The sequence below is a fragment of the Neolamprologus brichardi genome, chromosome 13 (genome assembly GCF_056152115.1).
Source record: "Neolamprologus brichardi isolate AB-2024 chromosome 13, ASM5615211v1, whole genome shotgun sequence".
Lineage (NCBI taxonomy): Eukaryota > Metazoa > Chordata > Actinopteri > Cichliformes > Cichlidae > Neolamprologus > Neolamprologus brichardi.
Genome location: NC_142116.1, coordinates 5,702,213 through 5,719,974, shown reverse-complemented (window position 1 = coordinate 5,719,974; position 17,762 = coordinate 5,702,213).

The following is a 17,762-nucleotide window of genomic DNA, read 5'->3' as shown; positions in this document are numbered from 1 at the left end:
TATTTTGTGACGTTGACCTGCCTTCAAACATCAAACCGATTTGATCCTAAAGGTAACATATGAGTGGCAGTCCTGTTCGTGTATTAGTCACCAGAGGATCTGCATAAAAAGAGATTACGTGTGCCAAAGTCAGGGGTTAAAGTGGGCCGGTGTTTTTGTTGCTCAAAGAGCTACTTTTCACTTTTACTTGAGTAAACAAGTTGAATCAGTACTTCAACTTTTACTGGAGTATTTTTAAACAGTAGTAATTATACCTTTGCTTAAGTATAGAATGTCTGTACATTTGCTAACTCTGAAAACAATCATACACTGTACAAAGTCACGAGTCACCTTTTATTTCTTTGTATTTTACTGGGAAAATAGGGAATGGGTGCATTTGAACCTGAAAGCCAGTATTTGGTATGACCACCTTAATTCTTCAACACATCCTGAACTCACTTAAACATCACTTATTGTAATTTCTTTAAGTAATCTTCAGGAATAGATCTCCAGATTTATTTTTTCATTCAAAAGCTCTTCTTTGAATGTGGGCTTCCTTTTGTTCTGATTCAACACTGCTTCAGTAATCATGTTCCAATATGTGTTTTTCCCCCTTTTTTCTGTCCAGGTATGCTTTCATTGTGCTTTCATTGTGTTAGAAATGATTGTCATGTAAAAAGAAGAAGTGGTAGCCAATCGGACATTTTCCAGATGCTCTTACATGGTGGGAAACAAATTGATGGTCCTTTTCTGCAATCACAGTTCCACCAATTTGCACAAGATTCCCAACACTACTGACTGAAATGCAATCTCAAACAATAACAGAACCTCCACTGTGTTTTGTAGATTGCTCTGTTTTGACCTCCTCTGTACATACTGATGAGTTAAAAAAATAAGAAAGTAATATTTGGATTTGTCTGTGAAGGTTCTCAGTCATCCAGGTCATCGTAGTCCAAGGAGCTTTCTTTCCAAGCTCCTTAGACTAATATTTGGATTTATCACTCCATAAGACCACATATCTTATTGTTTTTTTCTTTTGCCTGCTACTTCATCTTTGAAATCATAATTCAATTATTGAGAGATAAGGATTAAGGAGATCAACCAGAGCAAAAAAAACATTAAGTAAACTCCTTGAAAGAAAAATATAAATTAACAAGAGCACTCAAAGAGCGCATCTCTCTCTGGAGGTCAGGGGCAATACCAAAACTTTGATGTTTTTATTACAGCATGGTGACATCATTTTTTTTTGTTTGTTTGTTTGTTTTGTTTACAATATGATGACATCAGCCAGTTATGGTGTCATCGTGACACTGTACAGTGTTGTACTGAAAAAATAAAAACATGTTTTGTATTACTTGATATGGTTTCTTTAATTTTTTTTCATGATCAACTTTGACCTTGGTCGATAACAGTGAAGGTCAACCTAGGTACTTGTATCCTCCATGGCCTTGTATATTGTTGTGAAGTTTGAATATGACCCATAAAAAAATGTGGGTAATATAAAGGTTTTACTGATCGCTGTCTTTGTTCTTGACCCGATTTCCTCCGAAATTAAACCATCTTGAACTGTTTTTGGTATGTGCCATCGTAAAACATTTGAAAAGGACACGTTGAAAACTCTGGATGATAGACTGCCAACAAGCATGTAAACAAACAAACTGAATTGATCACATGCTCCCTAGGATGGAAGTATGAGGGAATGGGGGATGGCTCAGTACTTTTAAACAATATGAGTTGTGTCGGGAAGGGCGTCCGGCATAAAACTCTGTCAAATCACATGGAGTGACCCACTGTGGAGATCCCCTGTGACAAGGGAGCAGCCAAATGTGGCTGGTCTAAAAGAAGACATATTACACAATAAAATTAGCTCCAAATCTCAAAGTCTTTGTGTGAAGTCTAAAGTTGCCCTTTAAAATGTTCACCTTTTTGTGCCTGAACACCTTAACCTGTGGAACAGAGTAATTGATCAAAAGACCGTAGATACTAGCTTGAGTTTCCCATTGTTTTGTTCTTGTCTTGGGCTGAAAAGACATTTGAACCTATTTATGTGGCTTTAGTTTATTTGAATAAAAGCTCAGTCGATATAGTGCTGAGTGGTTTCCTAAAAGGTCTATTTTTTATGCAGTCTGAGTTTACTACAGTTGATATGTTTGTTAGACACAAAGTGCTTAAAATGGGACATAAATCTTAGAAAAGAATAATATTTGTTGCAAAAGGCATTACCGGACCTTTCAAACCTAAAAGGTTTGCTTTTTTCTTAAAAAGAAAATGGTCTGATGAATGAAACCATAGCTATATAAAATTCATTTTAAAAACCCACATGCACTAGTGTACCAATCTGTTGCTAAGTTAACATCTTTGCATTATGTTGCCATTGTGGTCTTTAACTCTTTTCACCACCTCTTTGCTTATATTTCCATATAAAAAGAAAAAATATGTTCTCCTACTATTCTCCAGATACATAAACAGACGTCATTTAGACATGTTTCTATAAAAAGACTGAGCTTTCTCTTAATACAGGTGACCGCATTGCGGGGGAAAGTAATGGTGTGCTCCCAGTTGGTCTATAAAATGAAAGCTTTCAGATTTTTTCCCTACAACTTGTAGTTTTAATAGCCTTTTCCTCCTTTTCCCCCTTTTTTTTGATATTTTGCAAATGCTGCATGCAAAACAAACTATAGCTTTCAAATTAACCAATGTTCAAGATGATATAATGTTTCAGCTTTTCTGCCTTTAATGTTGAATCCAGCCAGTTCATTCTAAACAAAAACACATATGTATTTCTCTGTTTTTAGTCTTATGTTTTGGTTACATGTGGTGAGGCTGCCTAAATGATTACACAAGGATTATGAACTAGGCTTTTAAGGGCAAGGTTGTTTGTTTAAGCTTGGGCCTGAAGGATACCAGGAGATTTAGGAGATAAAAACAAAAGAGTGGAACATAAATCTTGTTTTATTCCTTTAACCTATGCCTTAACTTACCCCTTCCCTTCTTCTGTCCTTTCTTACTTCCCTCTTTGTCAAATTTCACATTTTACTTACAATTTCTTTGACTTAACCCTCTATCCCCCTCTGTCCTCCCTTCTGTGTTAACTTAATGGAGGCCTGCAGTGACCAATCAGTAGCCTGGGATTATCACACAGTTTGCAGTAATTGAATTTGGGCTGCCGGCACGGTAACTGAGCTTAGGAAATTGAGGGAGCTGGGACTGTCAGTGGCCAGAGCAATGGAGAGAGATGGAGTTTCATTTGGAGCTAGACAAAGAGGGAAGACACATAAGAATTGATCATGAAGCCAGGAAGTAGTAATAGAGAGGGGGGAAAAAAGATTCATATCTTCATATTATGTGTATTTTAAAAAAAAATTGTAATGAAGTTTATAAAGACTACAACCCCCCAACCCGCCCAAAAAAACAACAACAGAAAAAGCAAACAGGGATGGAGAGATGGAAATGAAGCTTTCTTTTTAGGGATAGCAAATCAGAGTGACAAAGAGAATCAGTCAGGCAGAGGGGCAAACATAGAGAATTAAAGACAGAGATGAAGAGATGGAGAGATGGAGAGATGTGGAGAGAGAGAGAACAGAGAGAAGCCTTGTGTGTGAGTTAGCAGTGAGGAGCAGAGCTGCATAGCAATCACTTGTTCGCTATGCTTTAATCAGACAGACAACGCTAAACATTAGCTCTCCTCCTACACTCTCAGCTCATTTAATAAGAACTTTAACTGTGTGTAAGTCTTCTCCTTTTCCTCATGGAAAGGGCAGGGGAGAAGTGGGCTTTAAAGAGATGTATTTTTTAAAAAAAGAGAGTGAAAGGAACAGACAGAAAGGAATGAGGCTTTTGACATGTTGCTCTTCTTTACTAAACATGTCTACCAGTCGAATAAGGGGTTAACCTGATGTGAAGTAAGAATAAATAAATGGTTACAATAGTGGGTAGACTTAAACACAAATTCTAAATACGGTTTATGGTGTGAAACAAATAAATTTAATACATAATACAGATTAAAACTGTTAAATGATGCATTTAAAGGATAGCATTCAGTACAACGCATAGAAGAAGGAGCAGCTTTTGGAAATGAAGGCAGATCTTCACCTTGGAGAAAAGAGGACACTTAAAATAGACAAAGTTGAGTGAGTGAGGTTTTAGAGTGAATGATTTTAAAATGCAACCCATTTTTGGCCACCTCAGTGTTACTATTTTTAGCTCTGTTTTTGGTCTCCACCAACTTTTACCAGAAATAGCTGTCTCTTCAACTGCTAAGCGCTATACAGTAAGTCTAGCTAATCTTTAAAGCTGTTTTAACACACATTACGCGGCTTAAGTCACCCACTCTAAATTCCAGCCTGTCTTCGTGACAACAGTATAATATTTAAGCCCTTATAGAGGTACGGAGACCCCTCTCTTGAACACCTTGGACAATTTTCTTCAAAAAAGGCAGACATGTTCACTTGGACTCCAGCATGAACTGTCATGATATTGGAGGTCAAAGGTCAAGGTCGCTCTGACCTCATTGCTGAGAATGTGATTTAGCCAGATCCATTTATTTACAATCCAACTGCTAAGAAACTCAAACAGTTTCCATGCATTTCATCTTTTATGATGCTCTGGGGAGCATTCTTTAACTCATGCACCTCAGCAAGTTTTATAGTTTGTTTTAAGCAGTGCAATTAAGTTGTCAGCTTTTTCCAGCAATGCATTGCAGGTGCTTTCACATATGATTTATTTCAGCTTTAGTTTTTGTGCCTAACTTTTAGACTAAATTATTTTTTCTTCTAGTAAAACTTGCTTGGTTCTGCACAACAATCTGTGCTCCGGACGGTCAGTGGGTGCACTTATTTCTTCGTCTGTCTGTTTCTCTCTGTTCTTGTCTTCTTATCGTAATGGCTGGTTAGACAGTGGTGTGAGAATTAGGCCAGCGCTTCCTAAAGCAGAAAGCGGCAAACGACACTATGGTGTACTTATATATTCTAACACATTTGCACAAATACATGTGGTGTTGAGTCTTCAACTCGCACTTTTAATGCGAATCGTTAAAAAAAACAACACAGTATAATATTTATAAAAACAACACTTCTTACAAGGTTTCACCCATCCAAGGGGTTAGAACAAGAACTGGCTTTCTTACAAGATAAAACTAAAATCCTAGATGGAGAGAAGAAGCAGGGACATAATAAACAAACTCCTTTAACACACGTTCAAACATACACAACCAAACACACCGCACCGTACAAAAAAAGAGATTCTCATATGTTCACCAGACATGGGAGATTAGGCTTCTGACAAAATATTGACAATTGGATTTCACAGTTTAAGTATCATTCTCTCCATAGCAACTCTCTTTCCCTTCTCCTTAATCCAGCCTCTCCCCCCTTCTCTCCTTGTCTTGGTCTGTCATTCTCTCTATCTATCTCCCTTTGACTTTTTCTCCCCCTTTGCTCCTCTCAAATTTAGAGACACAGCATGACCTTTACCATTTTCTACCTCAATTCATCCCAATTAGAAAATATTGACTGGGCCTCGCTGCTGATACTCACTGGAGTTATGCAACGGGTTGGGGGGTATGTTTAGAAGTCCACATACCCCCATCATCATGGTAGGAAAAGATTCCTACCATGATGAACTCTCCCCCCCTCCCTAAAACCACACTTTTCTTCCAGACATGTAAAATATTTTCATGCTGTTGTGCTTGAGAAGTTGGCAGCAGTGGTCAATTTGCATTTGGTAGTCACTGTCAATAGGAAACCAAAGTGTTTCGCTCTCAAAGCCACATGCAAGCTGTTTCATTTACACTGTTTGGTTTCTCTTCAGTTGTTCCATTTCTTCAACAAAGGTTAACTTATTTAAAAGATACCAGCTTTCAGCAGGTGGCTGGCATTTTTCTAGTGGAAGTCAATGGGGATCCAAAAACAAACTAGATGTAAATGTTTTCCAAAATTGATCGAGCCACAGTCGCCGACTCCTAATTCCCGTGGAAGTGCTCGTTCCTGCTGATACTCTGCATAACCTTGAAAAACAAACTTTTGCCAGTGGCTTAATGTCAACATGAATACCAACTTATTTCTCACTTTAGCATAAATAATGAGGGATGAGTGCTGCTGCATATGTGACATACAACAGACATTGCTCTTGTCTAAGCCTGTTGCGATGAGGTCTTTGAGAAAATTGGAGGTGTTAAAAACACCACAGGGTATTTAGTTCACAGTTAGATAAAATAATTAAAACATTTTATGTGGTTGATAATAAAGTGCTGTTACGAGCTACATTAACTTTTGTTGGATCTGTTGCAATCTAGTGCAGTTTACTGCTCAAGTCAAGGCTTTGCTTGCAAAGACTGCATTGCACTTAAGCTGATGGTAAGCAAATTTGCTTTTCAGGCATTCAGCTGACACTGTAAATCACTACACATAAGTGCAAGTCAGTATTTATGAATCTCACCATCACAAATAGCCTGGAGACAAAGAGGTTCATGCTAAGACCTGGACACTCTTCCCTTCAGGGGAGATTTTCTTTGCCTTCATCAATAAATAACAAGCAGCTAAAATCAAACTCTTCAGTGTTTGCCAACACTGTTGAGCTAGCTTTGAAAAACAGAACGCCCACCTTTAAGCTGTCACAATGCCCACATTTTATCTCATGATCAGCCGCTCAGTTTGATGATGTGAAGGGTGTGTTTGGATTTTCACCAGGTTGTGAGTTTAGATTATTTTAAAAGCAGCAAAGTGAATTTGAGTACTAACTTTGATTAAACTTGGAGGTTAATCGGAAATATAACCATCAAACTAGCAAAAAAGAAAAGAAAACGTCCTTTAGATCTGATTTTCCACTAGGCTAGTTAATGTGTGAAAGTGCCTTGTGCTTCCTTGTGTGTGTGTGTTGTATGTTACTGGCTAATGTGTGAAAAACACTTCTGTTTTCTTTAGATGTAGCCCCCTGCTGAGCACAGGCCAAACAGGACACACACTCACACAGACACTCCTGTGTTTTTCTTGCATCTCCTCTCACAGCATGACTCCTCTCTTCGTCCATCTCCTGTCATTATCTTATCCCTCACTGACGGCTGAGTGGAGCATGCCTGCATATGTGCGAGAGAAGCTGATAAAAAAAGGAATGAATGAGTAAACACAGGCACCTTGATCCCACTTCCTAATATCCATCAGAGCTGCTACATCTCCTCCTTTAAACTGTCTGCTTCTCTGTTTGTCTGGCTAGTTCGCATCATGAACACTTAGTTTATAGCACTTTTATGCCCTGTCTTCTCTACAACACAGTTTATTTTCCTGGCAAAGAGTAAAGTTGCAAATCACTGCCCCTTGGACTGCTCAGTGTAACTACCGCCCACTCCTACTGGCCTCTAAGCAACTGCACTGGTGTGTTGCTTTGCTCAGATGCACTTAGATGTTAATTGTTCACTTTCCCCACCCACATTTTTCCCAGACAGACACTTCTAATACCTGTGGTCAAGCAGAATTCTTTAAACAGCTCCTACCGCTAAAAGACAAATAAAGAAGCTCCTAAAAAGAGTTCAGGTCTGTGTTGTTGGCCACAGACCACTGCTCCAACTAAAACATCTGACTGTTATTTCATCACTTTGAAGCTACAGATGCTGACCCATTGAATCATACAATTTATGCACGAGCTCTAGAAAAGCCATATCTTAAACATGCATCAGTGGAACATGATACAGTTAGGTCTGTTGATTTATTGGCTAAAGAAACAGTGTTGCATTTTTGCTTGTGTACAGGACCACAGTGGATTTTAAATCAAACAGTCAAGATGTGATTGAACTGCAGGGGTTTAAAAACTTTTTTTTTTTGCATGTTGAGGATTTACAGTATTTTTTAAACCTCTGCTTTAAACCTTTTAAACTTCCGTTTTCAGAAGCTCAGAATGAACAATTTGAACTTTTAACGAATTTGCCAAATAACTGACTGACTGGAAAGCAGTTTCATGGCCAACTAAGATGATAATTTAAGCAGGCACAATATTTAAAGTTATATTGTTGAGCAGTTGCCATCAGGCTGAAAAAAAATAAACTTGTCCAAATCAATAAACTTCTGCTTAGCTACACCAAAAAGTACGTGATGACAGAATTGTTTACATGGTTAAAGGAAAAACAGCGTACTCCAAAAGTAACCTAAGAATTTCTTTAGGCAAAAAAAATGAATACTCTTCAGTGGCCAAGAAAGTCATTTGATTTCAGCCCAGTAGGGCATGCTTTCCAGTGCAAGATCCAGAAACAAGCAGCAGCTGGGGGTGGCTGCAGAACAAAATCTCAAGGGAAGAAACGCAGCATTTGGTGATGTCCATGGGATTTGAATTCAGGCAGTCACTGACTACAAAGGATTGTCATCCAAGTATATTAAAATCAGGTCTTATATTTAAAATGATGTTAACTTATTCAATTAAATTTGAGGCTCTGAAAATGAGAGGCTATATAGAAAAATCGCTGTAATTCCTAAACAGTTAATGCTATTTTTTTTTTTGCAGAAGTCCTTGAATTAAAACTGGAAGTCTGCACTTTGATTTAATTCATTGATTTGTTTGTTTGATTTCAAATATTCTGTCTTTATCAATCGAATTATGGACCTAACCGTATGAGCTAAAACACAGATTTGATGATTCTGGCACCACCTGTAGAAACAGAGCCTCGGTAGTCAGGGTTATGTGGGACCATGTGACAAAGTTTTTTATTTCTTGTGTCTGAACAATAAAATGGCATTGATTTTATACTAAGAAAATGTTCTCCCTACATAAAGTGATTGAGTGATGACTCACATGTCAACATGAATATCCGCTGAAAGCTTTGTCTGCAACCTCAGCATATAAACATACAGAAGTCTTCTGAATCTAATCCTGTGGTTTTCTTTTATTCTTTAATTAGAGAATTACACTTTTATCACGGAGGACATCTGTGGGAGATGCTGTAGCAAAGAATAATTAATGAAGTGTTGTATAACATGAACCTTCTAAGGCTCACATCTAGAGCAACTAACAGCAAGACACCACCAAACTGTACAAACACACTCAAACACTCACACATGCATAAACAATTACACTTATTAAGAACTGCAAGATGTAGACATCTCTGGGTTAAAACTAACATTTACACAAAGAAGAAGAAGAGAGGACCACATTAGTGTGAGAAAGACTGACTTTAAAACAGTGAGGAATGAAGAAGTACCGTAAATGTCGGGCTGTAAGCCGCTACTTTTTGCACAAGCTTTGAACCCTGCGGCTTTTAGTCAGGTGCGGCTTTTCTATGGATTGTCCATGATTTTTGTCATATCGTAAGACGATTTGTTTTGTTTGTTCCGCTGTTGTACGGCACTACGTTGCCTGGCGGAAGGGCATGTGATCCGACACACAGTATCGGGGTTCAAGAGTGGTATGTTGGTCACATGTCCATCCGCCAGGCAACATAGTGCCGTACAGGTAGCGCGAAAAACAAACTTCAAAGTAGCGCTGGATGACGAGCGGCGATAAACTTGCGAAAAGCAAGATATGTTCAACTCCACCGGTGGAATCTGACAGCGTGGAAAAGTGTGAAAACATCCATGATCACCAACGGATTTCGAAGGGCTGGACTGCTGCATGATGAAGACACCGCCACGGCCCTTCTGAGGGTGTTCGAAAGTGACAACGAAGGAAAGAAGCTGAGAGTGGATGACGAAGCTATCCTGAGCCTGTTCGTATCCGACACTGGAGAAGAGGACTTTGGTGGTTTTAGTGCGCAGGAAGAAGAGAAAGATGGTGGTGAATGACTGACTTTTCTTCTTGTTAAAGCCGTGTCACTGCACCTGAGCCTAAAAGGTAGTCCGAATCTATTTTTCTGGTGTGCTGTAGGTTATTGTTATGTACTACATTTGTTACTCATTTATGAAGCACAGTACATGTTTCATACTTGTATGTACCACTACTTGTACATATACCTAAAAAGTTACGCAAATATGTACCCATAACTTGTTTTTCAAAATATTAATAAAAGGGGTGTGTCTCCAAACAGCCATCTCTTTCCTGACAATTCCCTTTGTGCATATTCTCTTACATATGATAAGTCAACATTGAAACACCTGCGGCTTTTAGTCAGGTGCGGCTAATGTATGTACAAAACAGGATTTTCCCCTGATTTTAGCTTGTGCGGCTAATATTCAGGTGCGCTTTGTAGTCCGGGAAATATGGTAATAGAAAAACCTTTTTTTGTATTAAGTTGTCTGATGTTATACTCTGTAAGCATGTTTTTATCTGTGTTTTAATGCATTTGTGCTTGTGTGGGATTTGTCCAGAAAAGACGGGACATGTAATAGCTGCTTACTGATGCACCCAGGGGAAAGATTATACAATTAAAATGTAACAAGTGGATATACAAATCTTCAAGGGAACAAAGAACAAGTCTGAAAGGTCACATTTAAAAGATTAGTTGCACGATAACCCATCTTGATCTTGAAGAATTATAACTGGTTGGTATTCCTCAGAAACATGCCATTTATATTGAATACCCCCCAAATGATGCCGCAGATAGATTTATTATCTGCGTATTAGGGGTTACGTTAAAGATAAGATGCTTTTGTTTGAACAAAGTATTGAAGTCAACCGTTCCTACTTCCAATGAGGCATCTCCCAATGGGCAGCACTTAATTGCCACTTTAGATACTAGAATGAGAGTGCAAATGAGATGAAACTGTTCAGCTGAACTTAACTTCAATTAATTTTTGAGGGTCAGTACAATCAAACCAGCTGCATTACATTAAGAGCTTTAAAAAAATCTATTATAGATTTGCCTTTAATGACAGTGTTTTAGCCACGTGCTTATTGTTTCAACTCACTTCAGCGGATTTGTGCATTCCCTTTGGGTGACAATTAGCTCACAACAAGCGCTTGTATTCCAGGCTCGAGGGACAATTAGTGAGCAGTGCGTTAGCGATTTGTCATGTTTGTAACACAATAGCATAACACAGCCACCCACTGGAATTGGTTGAGTTATGAAGCTGCCGTGTAGAACCTCATAAGAAGTCACACCCTCCCTCTCTCTCTCTCTCTCTGTCTGACACACACATATCCACAAATAAGTATATAAATAAAAGTGGCATGTTGGGTACATGAGCCTGCCACAGGCCACTGATCAGATGACAGGACAATGTGAAATCATTAGAGCACGCCTCTGTGCAAAAGCTCAGACCCTCAAGAAAGCTTTAAGTATAAAAAAAAGGAAAAAGAACGTGGGCTGTAGGAGCAAATCAGCCATTTTTATTCATTTTTATCCATTAAAATTCATCTTTGTGTCGACATTTTGTGTAAGACGCAGACTATCCCAGTGCAGTGTTGAAATGATTAGCATTCATCCCTCTCGCTGCACCCAGTGACTGTGAGAAAATGTCAGACAGCCACTGCTAAAGGAAAAATGCCAGAATTGCACGGGTGTCAATTGGAAAATCGAATCAGAAGTTGATATTGTTTTCAAGTGCCACGAGGTGTGATAGAAGCAGCAATGTGCATGTCTCCCATTTACCTGAAGTGTTTCTGTCAGGCAGCTTTGTGTGTCTCTTCAGCAAGCACTTTTAAACATGTTTCTCTAACCATAGCTGTCTGCTTCTCAAGAACAGTATAGCCAGCAACAGATGAGTGAAGAAAATGCCCCAGAAAAGTTGCATCACTTACTCTGCCAAAGTTAGTGATGCATTTAAAATATAACTTCAGGAGTAAAGGGCCTTTGAGGCTATTCTTTATTCATTAAAATCTATAATTAAAAAAAACATTTCAGAACATACTGTTAACATGTAATATCTTGGGCACAGAAAGGGCTGATTGTTATGCAGACCATCGAAATACCCGATCATTAAAATAAAGCTGTGCACTGTGATATCTCTTTTTATTTCACCACTGATAGCAACGAGGAGATAAATGCCCCTATTCTGGATAAGCTTCCTAATCAAACATGTTAAGACTTGATGCAAAACAAGAAAATTTCTTGTGGCAAATATATTTTATTAACAGATATTTTAGTTATTTTATTAAGTGTCCAAGATAAAAAAAAAAAACACACACAAAAACAAACAAACGAAAAAAACATTGTATAATATACAATGAAAAAAGATTGAACCATTTGATTTCTGCCTGTAAGACAATTTTATGACTTTTGAGAAATATTTTTTTTTTGTAAATTAGATATTTTTTGTATCAGCACTGCCTCCTGATCATCATAGGTGACAACTGCTCGTGTGTTTCACTGATTTCACCCCTTTTTCTTTTCTGTAGGAAAGATGACAGAAGACATTTGCATTCACCATGAACTGATTTCCAGGAAAAAAAACAAAACAAAAAAACCCCCGTTTCAGACCTTCAGAAACTCCTGGAGGTTCAACTAGGCTAATGAAATGTTTCTATGGCTGACTAACTATGAAAGGCTCACTGTAAATGGACTTGAAAGCACTCGTTTGCCTAGCAACAAAAAGGCTACAATACATAATTCAGCACTCTCCCCCATAAGAATGTAATTGTCTATTCCTCATATAAAGATCCCCCCCCACACACACACACACACACGTTTTCTAACCTTATTTTTCAGGGAAAAGTATTATATTTTTTGGTAAGTGCTCCTCATCTGTAGTAGTAAATTATATCACAGTTGTTTGTAAGTAACATATCTGCACCGGGGCTTTGGTGCTACAAATAGTGGTCTCTGAGAGGGCACAAACAGCAAAATGCAGACCAGTGGAGTTTTCAGTAAAAGTACAGGGTGATTATAAAATTCCTGAACTTGGATGGTAAAAATCACAAAGGTCACTTAATTTAGATTTGGCAAGTGTCCCTTACAAGGTTATCTTCTTCTGCAAACCTGAAACTTTTCAGTGTAGCTGGTAATATTTGATTGCATCCTTGAAGTCCTATTCTATGCCCAGGACCTATGTCTACTTTAAAAGTAGAATGGATGGATGTGATAACGAGTCAAATTTAGTGAGTGAGATCAATGTAGATTGTGGTCAAAAATATATGCAGTGAAACAAGATATAAAAAAGTAAAGGCACTTTCCCAGACTATCCTTGGCTTATCAGGAGAGGAATATTTTTGGTTGAACTGAGGTGGGGACGTATTCTGGGTACAATGACTGCTTAAAAGAATGTCAGCAGTCACACTGAATCTGATGTTTGTCTGTTTGGGTCACCTTTTCAAATCCTGAAATGATTGACATCATCACCACTCTCATATTCACACATTGAAAATGTTTTCTCTCTTTTCCTCAGAATTTAATTTCCCATGTAACTAATAACACTGTTAGTGCTCAGAACTAATCAATACAAACAAATATAAAGAAAATAAACTGTAACACAGTCACATACTGTAGACGGTTATTTCTTTCTTTCTTTTTTCCCTACAACAGTGGATTTTGTTTTTGCAGTCCCCAGCTGGAACATAACACACAAATGAGAGACATTTTACAGCTTGGCCTCGAAAGAATTCTTGGCATTTGACTTCTTAATTATAAAACAAACATTTTGATGCTCAGTTGCATGGCCCCAAATTGAAGAAGGGTTGTGTAAACAAACTGTTTTCTCTTGGTATGTGTCTCGCTATCTCCTCTTTTATTGTCTTCTTTGCTAAACTGTTGAGTAACTTCACCCTCACTCGGTGGTTTTGTGTTTCTCTCTCATATTCTGGCTCACTCCTCTGCCTCCTTTACTGTCTCCTTCTGTCCAAGCATTTAGTAGCCCTTGACTCTCTTTATGTCTCTTTCTATGTTTGGCTAGATCTCTATCTTTATCTGTCTAGTGATGGATGGCTCAGGGTGAGGGCCGGTGACTTCAGCTGGACGGAAAACAACTGGCTTGTCTCTCTCTCACTCACACTGACACCGGCACACACACATGCAGACACACACATTAAAAGATTGGCCCTGGGTGGTCCTGTGTTTGTCTGTGTGCTTGTGGTCAGGCCAGTTATCTAAGTGAATGACAGCTGGCATCCAACTGCCTTAGATAAAAACCATACATAGACTGCAAGAGACAGAAAGATGCACTGAGTGCAAACCAGCAATCTTAGTGCTCAATGTAGCAGTAATGGTGTTAAATCTAGAGGGTGAGGACTGTGTGTACCGTCACCTACTGGTGCAACCAATAATGTGTGTGTTAGTGCTATCAGTACTTGCAAGTTGGGAAAACCTAATACTCTGTTTTCAGAAAAATTAAGGGAAGTTCAGCAGAAATTATTTTTCAGTCCTTTTATTTACTGTCTATTCTGACAGCAAAGAAAAAAAAATAGAATCAGTGGCTGCAGCCAGGCATGTACAGTGTTTGATGTACACCACACTATGAACAGTGCAGCTCTCTTGCACTTACACTGTTGCTGTTCACCTTGAGTGAAACACATCAGGTATTTCAGGGTCATCATGCTGAAACCTTGTAGTTTATAACATATATATTTAACCATACATTCTTGCATTTCTTTACTGTATAAACTTCACCCATGTTACCTATTGTGAAGATGGGAAAAAGGTCATTTAAGAAATTACTTTGAGTGTGGCAATGTTGTTCGTGCCAGGCAGGCTGGTGTGAGTATTTAGGGTTTACAGAAAAAAAAGAAAATATCCAGTATCATGTCTGTTCTCTGGGTGAACATGCCCTGTTCGTGTCAAAGGTAATGTCCAGACTGCTTTGATCTGACAGGAAGGCAACGGCAACTCAAATAACCACTCGTTACAAACGTGGTAGGTAGAACAGCATCTCTGATCTTCTGCATACTGGTGCATCTACTGCAGCATCAAATGACCATACTGAATGTCACTTCTGTTAACTAAGTAATGGAATATGGGCTCCCCAAAATTCAACAAAAGAACTTCAGGAAGATGGTGCCTGTCCTGATGAGGCTTGATATCTGACGCCAAATTCAGATTGTAGGGTCAGAAATAACATGAAAACTGGGATCCACCCTTATTGAAAGTTCAGAGTATGTCTGTGAAGGTTCTCAGTCATCCAGGTCATCGTAGTCAAAGGAGCTTGCAAAGAAAAGCGTCTGGACTTCTTTAAGTTGCTTGAAGACGTTTCACCTCTCATCCGAGAAGCTTCTTCAGTTCTAAGGTCAAATGGTGGAGAGTCCCAGATATAAACCTAGTGGGAGTATCCCTCCACAGAGGGACAAAAGAACTCCCTGATGAGCCTCTAATCGCCTGAGCCAAGGTGTGAAACTGGGTGTGGGTCCCAATCAGCCAGAGGGTAAGTTCATTGTGAAACCAATGTCACAGCTCAAATCAACTCAAACTAGTTTCTTGATCGTGAATACCTTTGGGATGACTGTGGCAGAATGGGAGATTCACATCATGGATGTACAGCTAATGAATCTAGAGCAACTGTGCGATGCTACCATGTCAATATGGAGCACAATCTCAGAGAAATGTTTTTAGCACCTTGTTGAATCTATGGCACAGAGAAGTAAAGCAGCTGTGAAGGCAAAAGGGGCTTTAAGCCAGTACTAGCAATATGTACCTATCAGAATATACAGTGAAGGGATATAAGCTAACTTTATTGGCTTGGCTTATGTTTAGAAAAAGAAAACATAGGCCAGTTTGGGGAGATTTAATTTACAGCAGAACACTGAGTTTGTGATTCAATCTGTAACATTTTTCAGAAACTGTAGTGCCAATGTTACTGTTATTTTTATTCTCACCTATTTTTGCTTGTGATACAGTGTAAAACTATATACTTGATTCCTAAATACCATCTGGAATTTTTCAGTGATCTAACTGGAGTTGTGCCTGACAGCTGTGTATGCAAGCATGTGTGTATGTGTTGTCACATGATTGGATTCATTTTGTAGTGAACATTCATGCATCAGTCTCTGCTAGCTCAGTTACATATGATTATGTAATCAGGTCATTGTACACTGAAGATAAAACAGACATGCATGCACACACACACACACACACACAGATAAAATCTATGGGACCATTTCAATCTGAATGCCACTTCTTATATCGCACCACAGCACTGAGCTGATTGAATCTATAGCAGGACTCTGATCGCTGCTTCTTTAAATTCTACTCACACAAACCATTCATGCTTTTCCTGCGTAGATGACTTATGGCATAAAGAAAATGTATTACATGTCAGCAGGGTTGTGCACAAAGTTCACGTTCTCAATTCGGGATAGGAATATTGGGTTTGTATTGGCACAGAAATTCAACATTGTTATGTCTCAAGGCCAAACTAAGCCAGAAAATGTTATTAAATTAATTATTGTTGTTATATTGTTAGAAAATCCTAAACAATCGATTTATTTTTTTTTAAATTTGCACATTGATAACCTCCTGCAGACCCTTCATCAATTTTATTTGTTTTATTTGTTTTACATTTAAACACTTCCCAAACTCGTATGCGCCGTGCAAAGCCTTTTTAAAATTCTTCTGTTGTTCACAGTCTGTCATTTAGCTGTGCCAACACACTAACAGCAATTGGTTTTGTAAATTAATTCAAGAGTAATGAGCAATACTCTGACAACACATGACAGCTTTTAATTTCAAATTAGACAGCCGGCATTTTAAAAAAGTGAAATGTCAGTGACACCAAACAGTAATGAAGTGAAACTTTAAAAGGGTGACTGTAATTTGTCCTTGACTGCAGGGATCAGACCGTGTCTGTTACAGAATCTCTGTCATAGTTAAAAGGAAATGTGCATGAAGAGGGAGTATCATCTTTGATGATAGACTACATCCATATTTAAAGTGCTGAGGTTCACTTTTTTCTATTATATTCCTTTCTGTGTGCATCCACCCTCTGTTCTATATGATGTCTGGATTTAGTTGATCAATGCAAAGCAATACCAGAATTCACTGGTCACATAGTGTTAATGATGTGAAATGATAGAAAGATATTTTCAATAGAGATGGTGCTGAGTAAAAAGACAAATGGTATTTCTGTGCTTTAGGTCTCTGTGGACCAAAACTGGGCCTTTGGAAGAATGTACTGGCTGTATGCGACTGTATTAGGGATCTTCTTTATCATACTTTTCAATTGGCCAAATCCTCCTGCCTATCACTGAGCTTGTTGTCTAAATGCTTTCAGCATTTACTTGTTTTTGGTTATAGACAATATATAGGATTGTTACGTAGCCTTCAGATGTGAAAAGTAAAGCCACAGTAAAATATTTTTATTCCTGCATTAATTCAAATCGAACATTATAAACTTGTAAATTTATAGTCTTGAAACATAATACTTTTGTTTCAATCAAAAGTGAGTTTTATTGTGTCTTTATTGTGTTTTGGTCCCATTTAGAGTCAAATAGACACATACATGCTTAGGAAGAATACATTTGGGTTGACGTTGTGAAGATGGATGACTTTAAACACTTGGGGTCAAGTATCCAAAGAAAGTAACAGTATACAAAAGAGTCCAGCCAGGGTGGAGTGAATGTCAGGGTGATTTGTGACAGAAGGATAGCAGCAGTGAAAAGGAAGGTTAACAGGATGGTAGTGGGACAAGCATGGTTTGTAGACAGTTGTAGTGACAAAAAGACAGGCACGATCTGATATCGTCGTGTTGGTGTTGTTCCCAGATCATCATACTAAATGTTGTTCCAGGATCAACATTGCAAGTGACCAATCAGAATGTTGTGACGTCATACTTTTGCGACTTCCGGAAAAACCGGCATAAAACAAAAAACTGTACTTAAGCTGCAAGAAACCGCCTCTGTCTGCCGATCAACGGACCCTAACCCTAACCCTAACCTTTTGATAAACGGTAAGCAGAATTGATATTGTCTTTGCAACACTGGAATTTCATAAATGCACGAATGGCTTG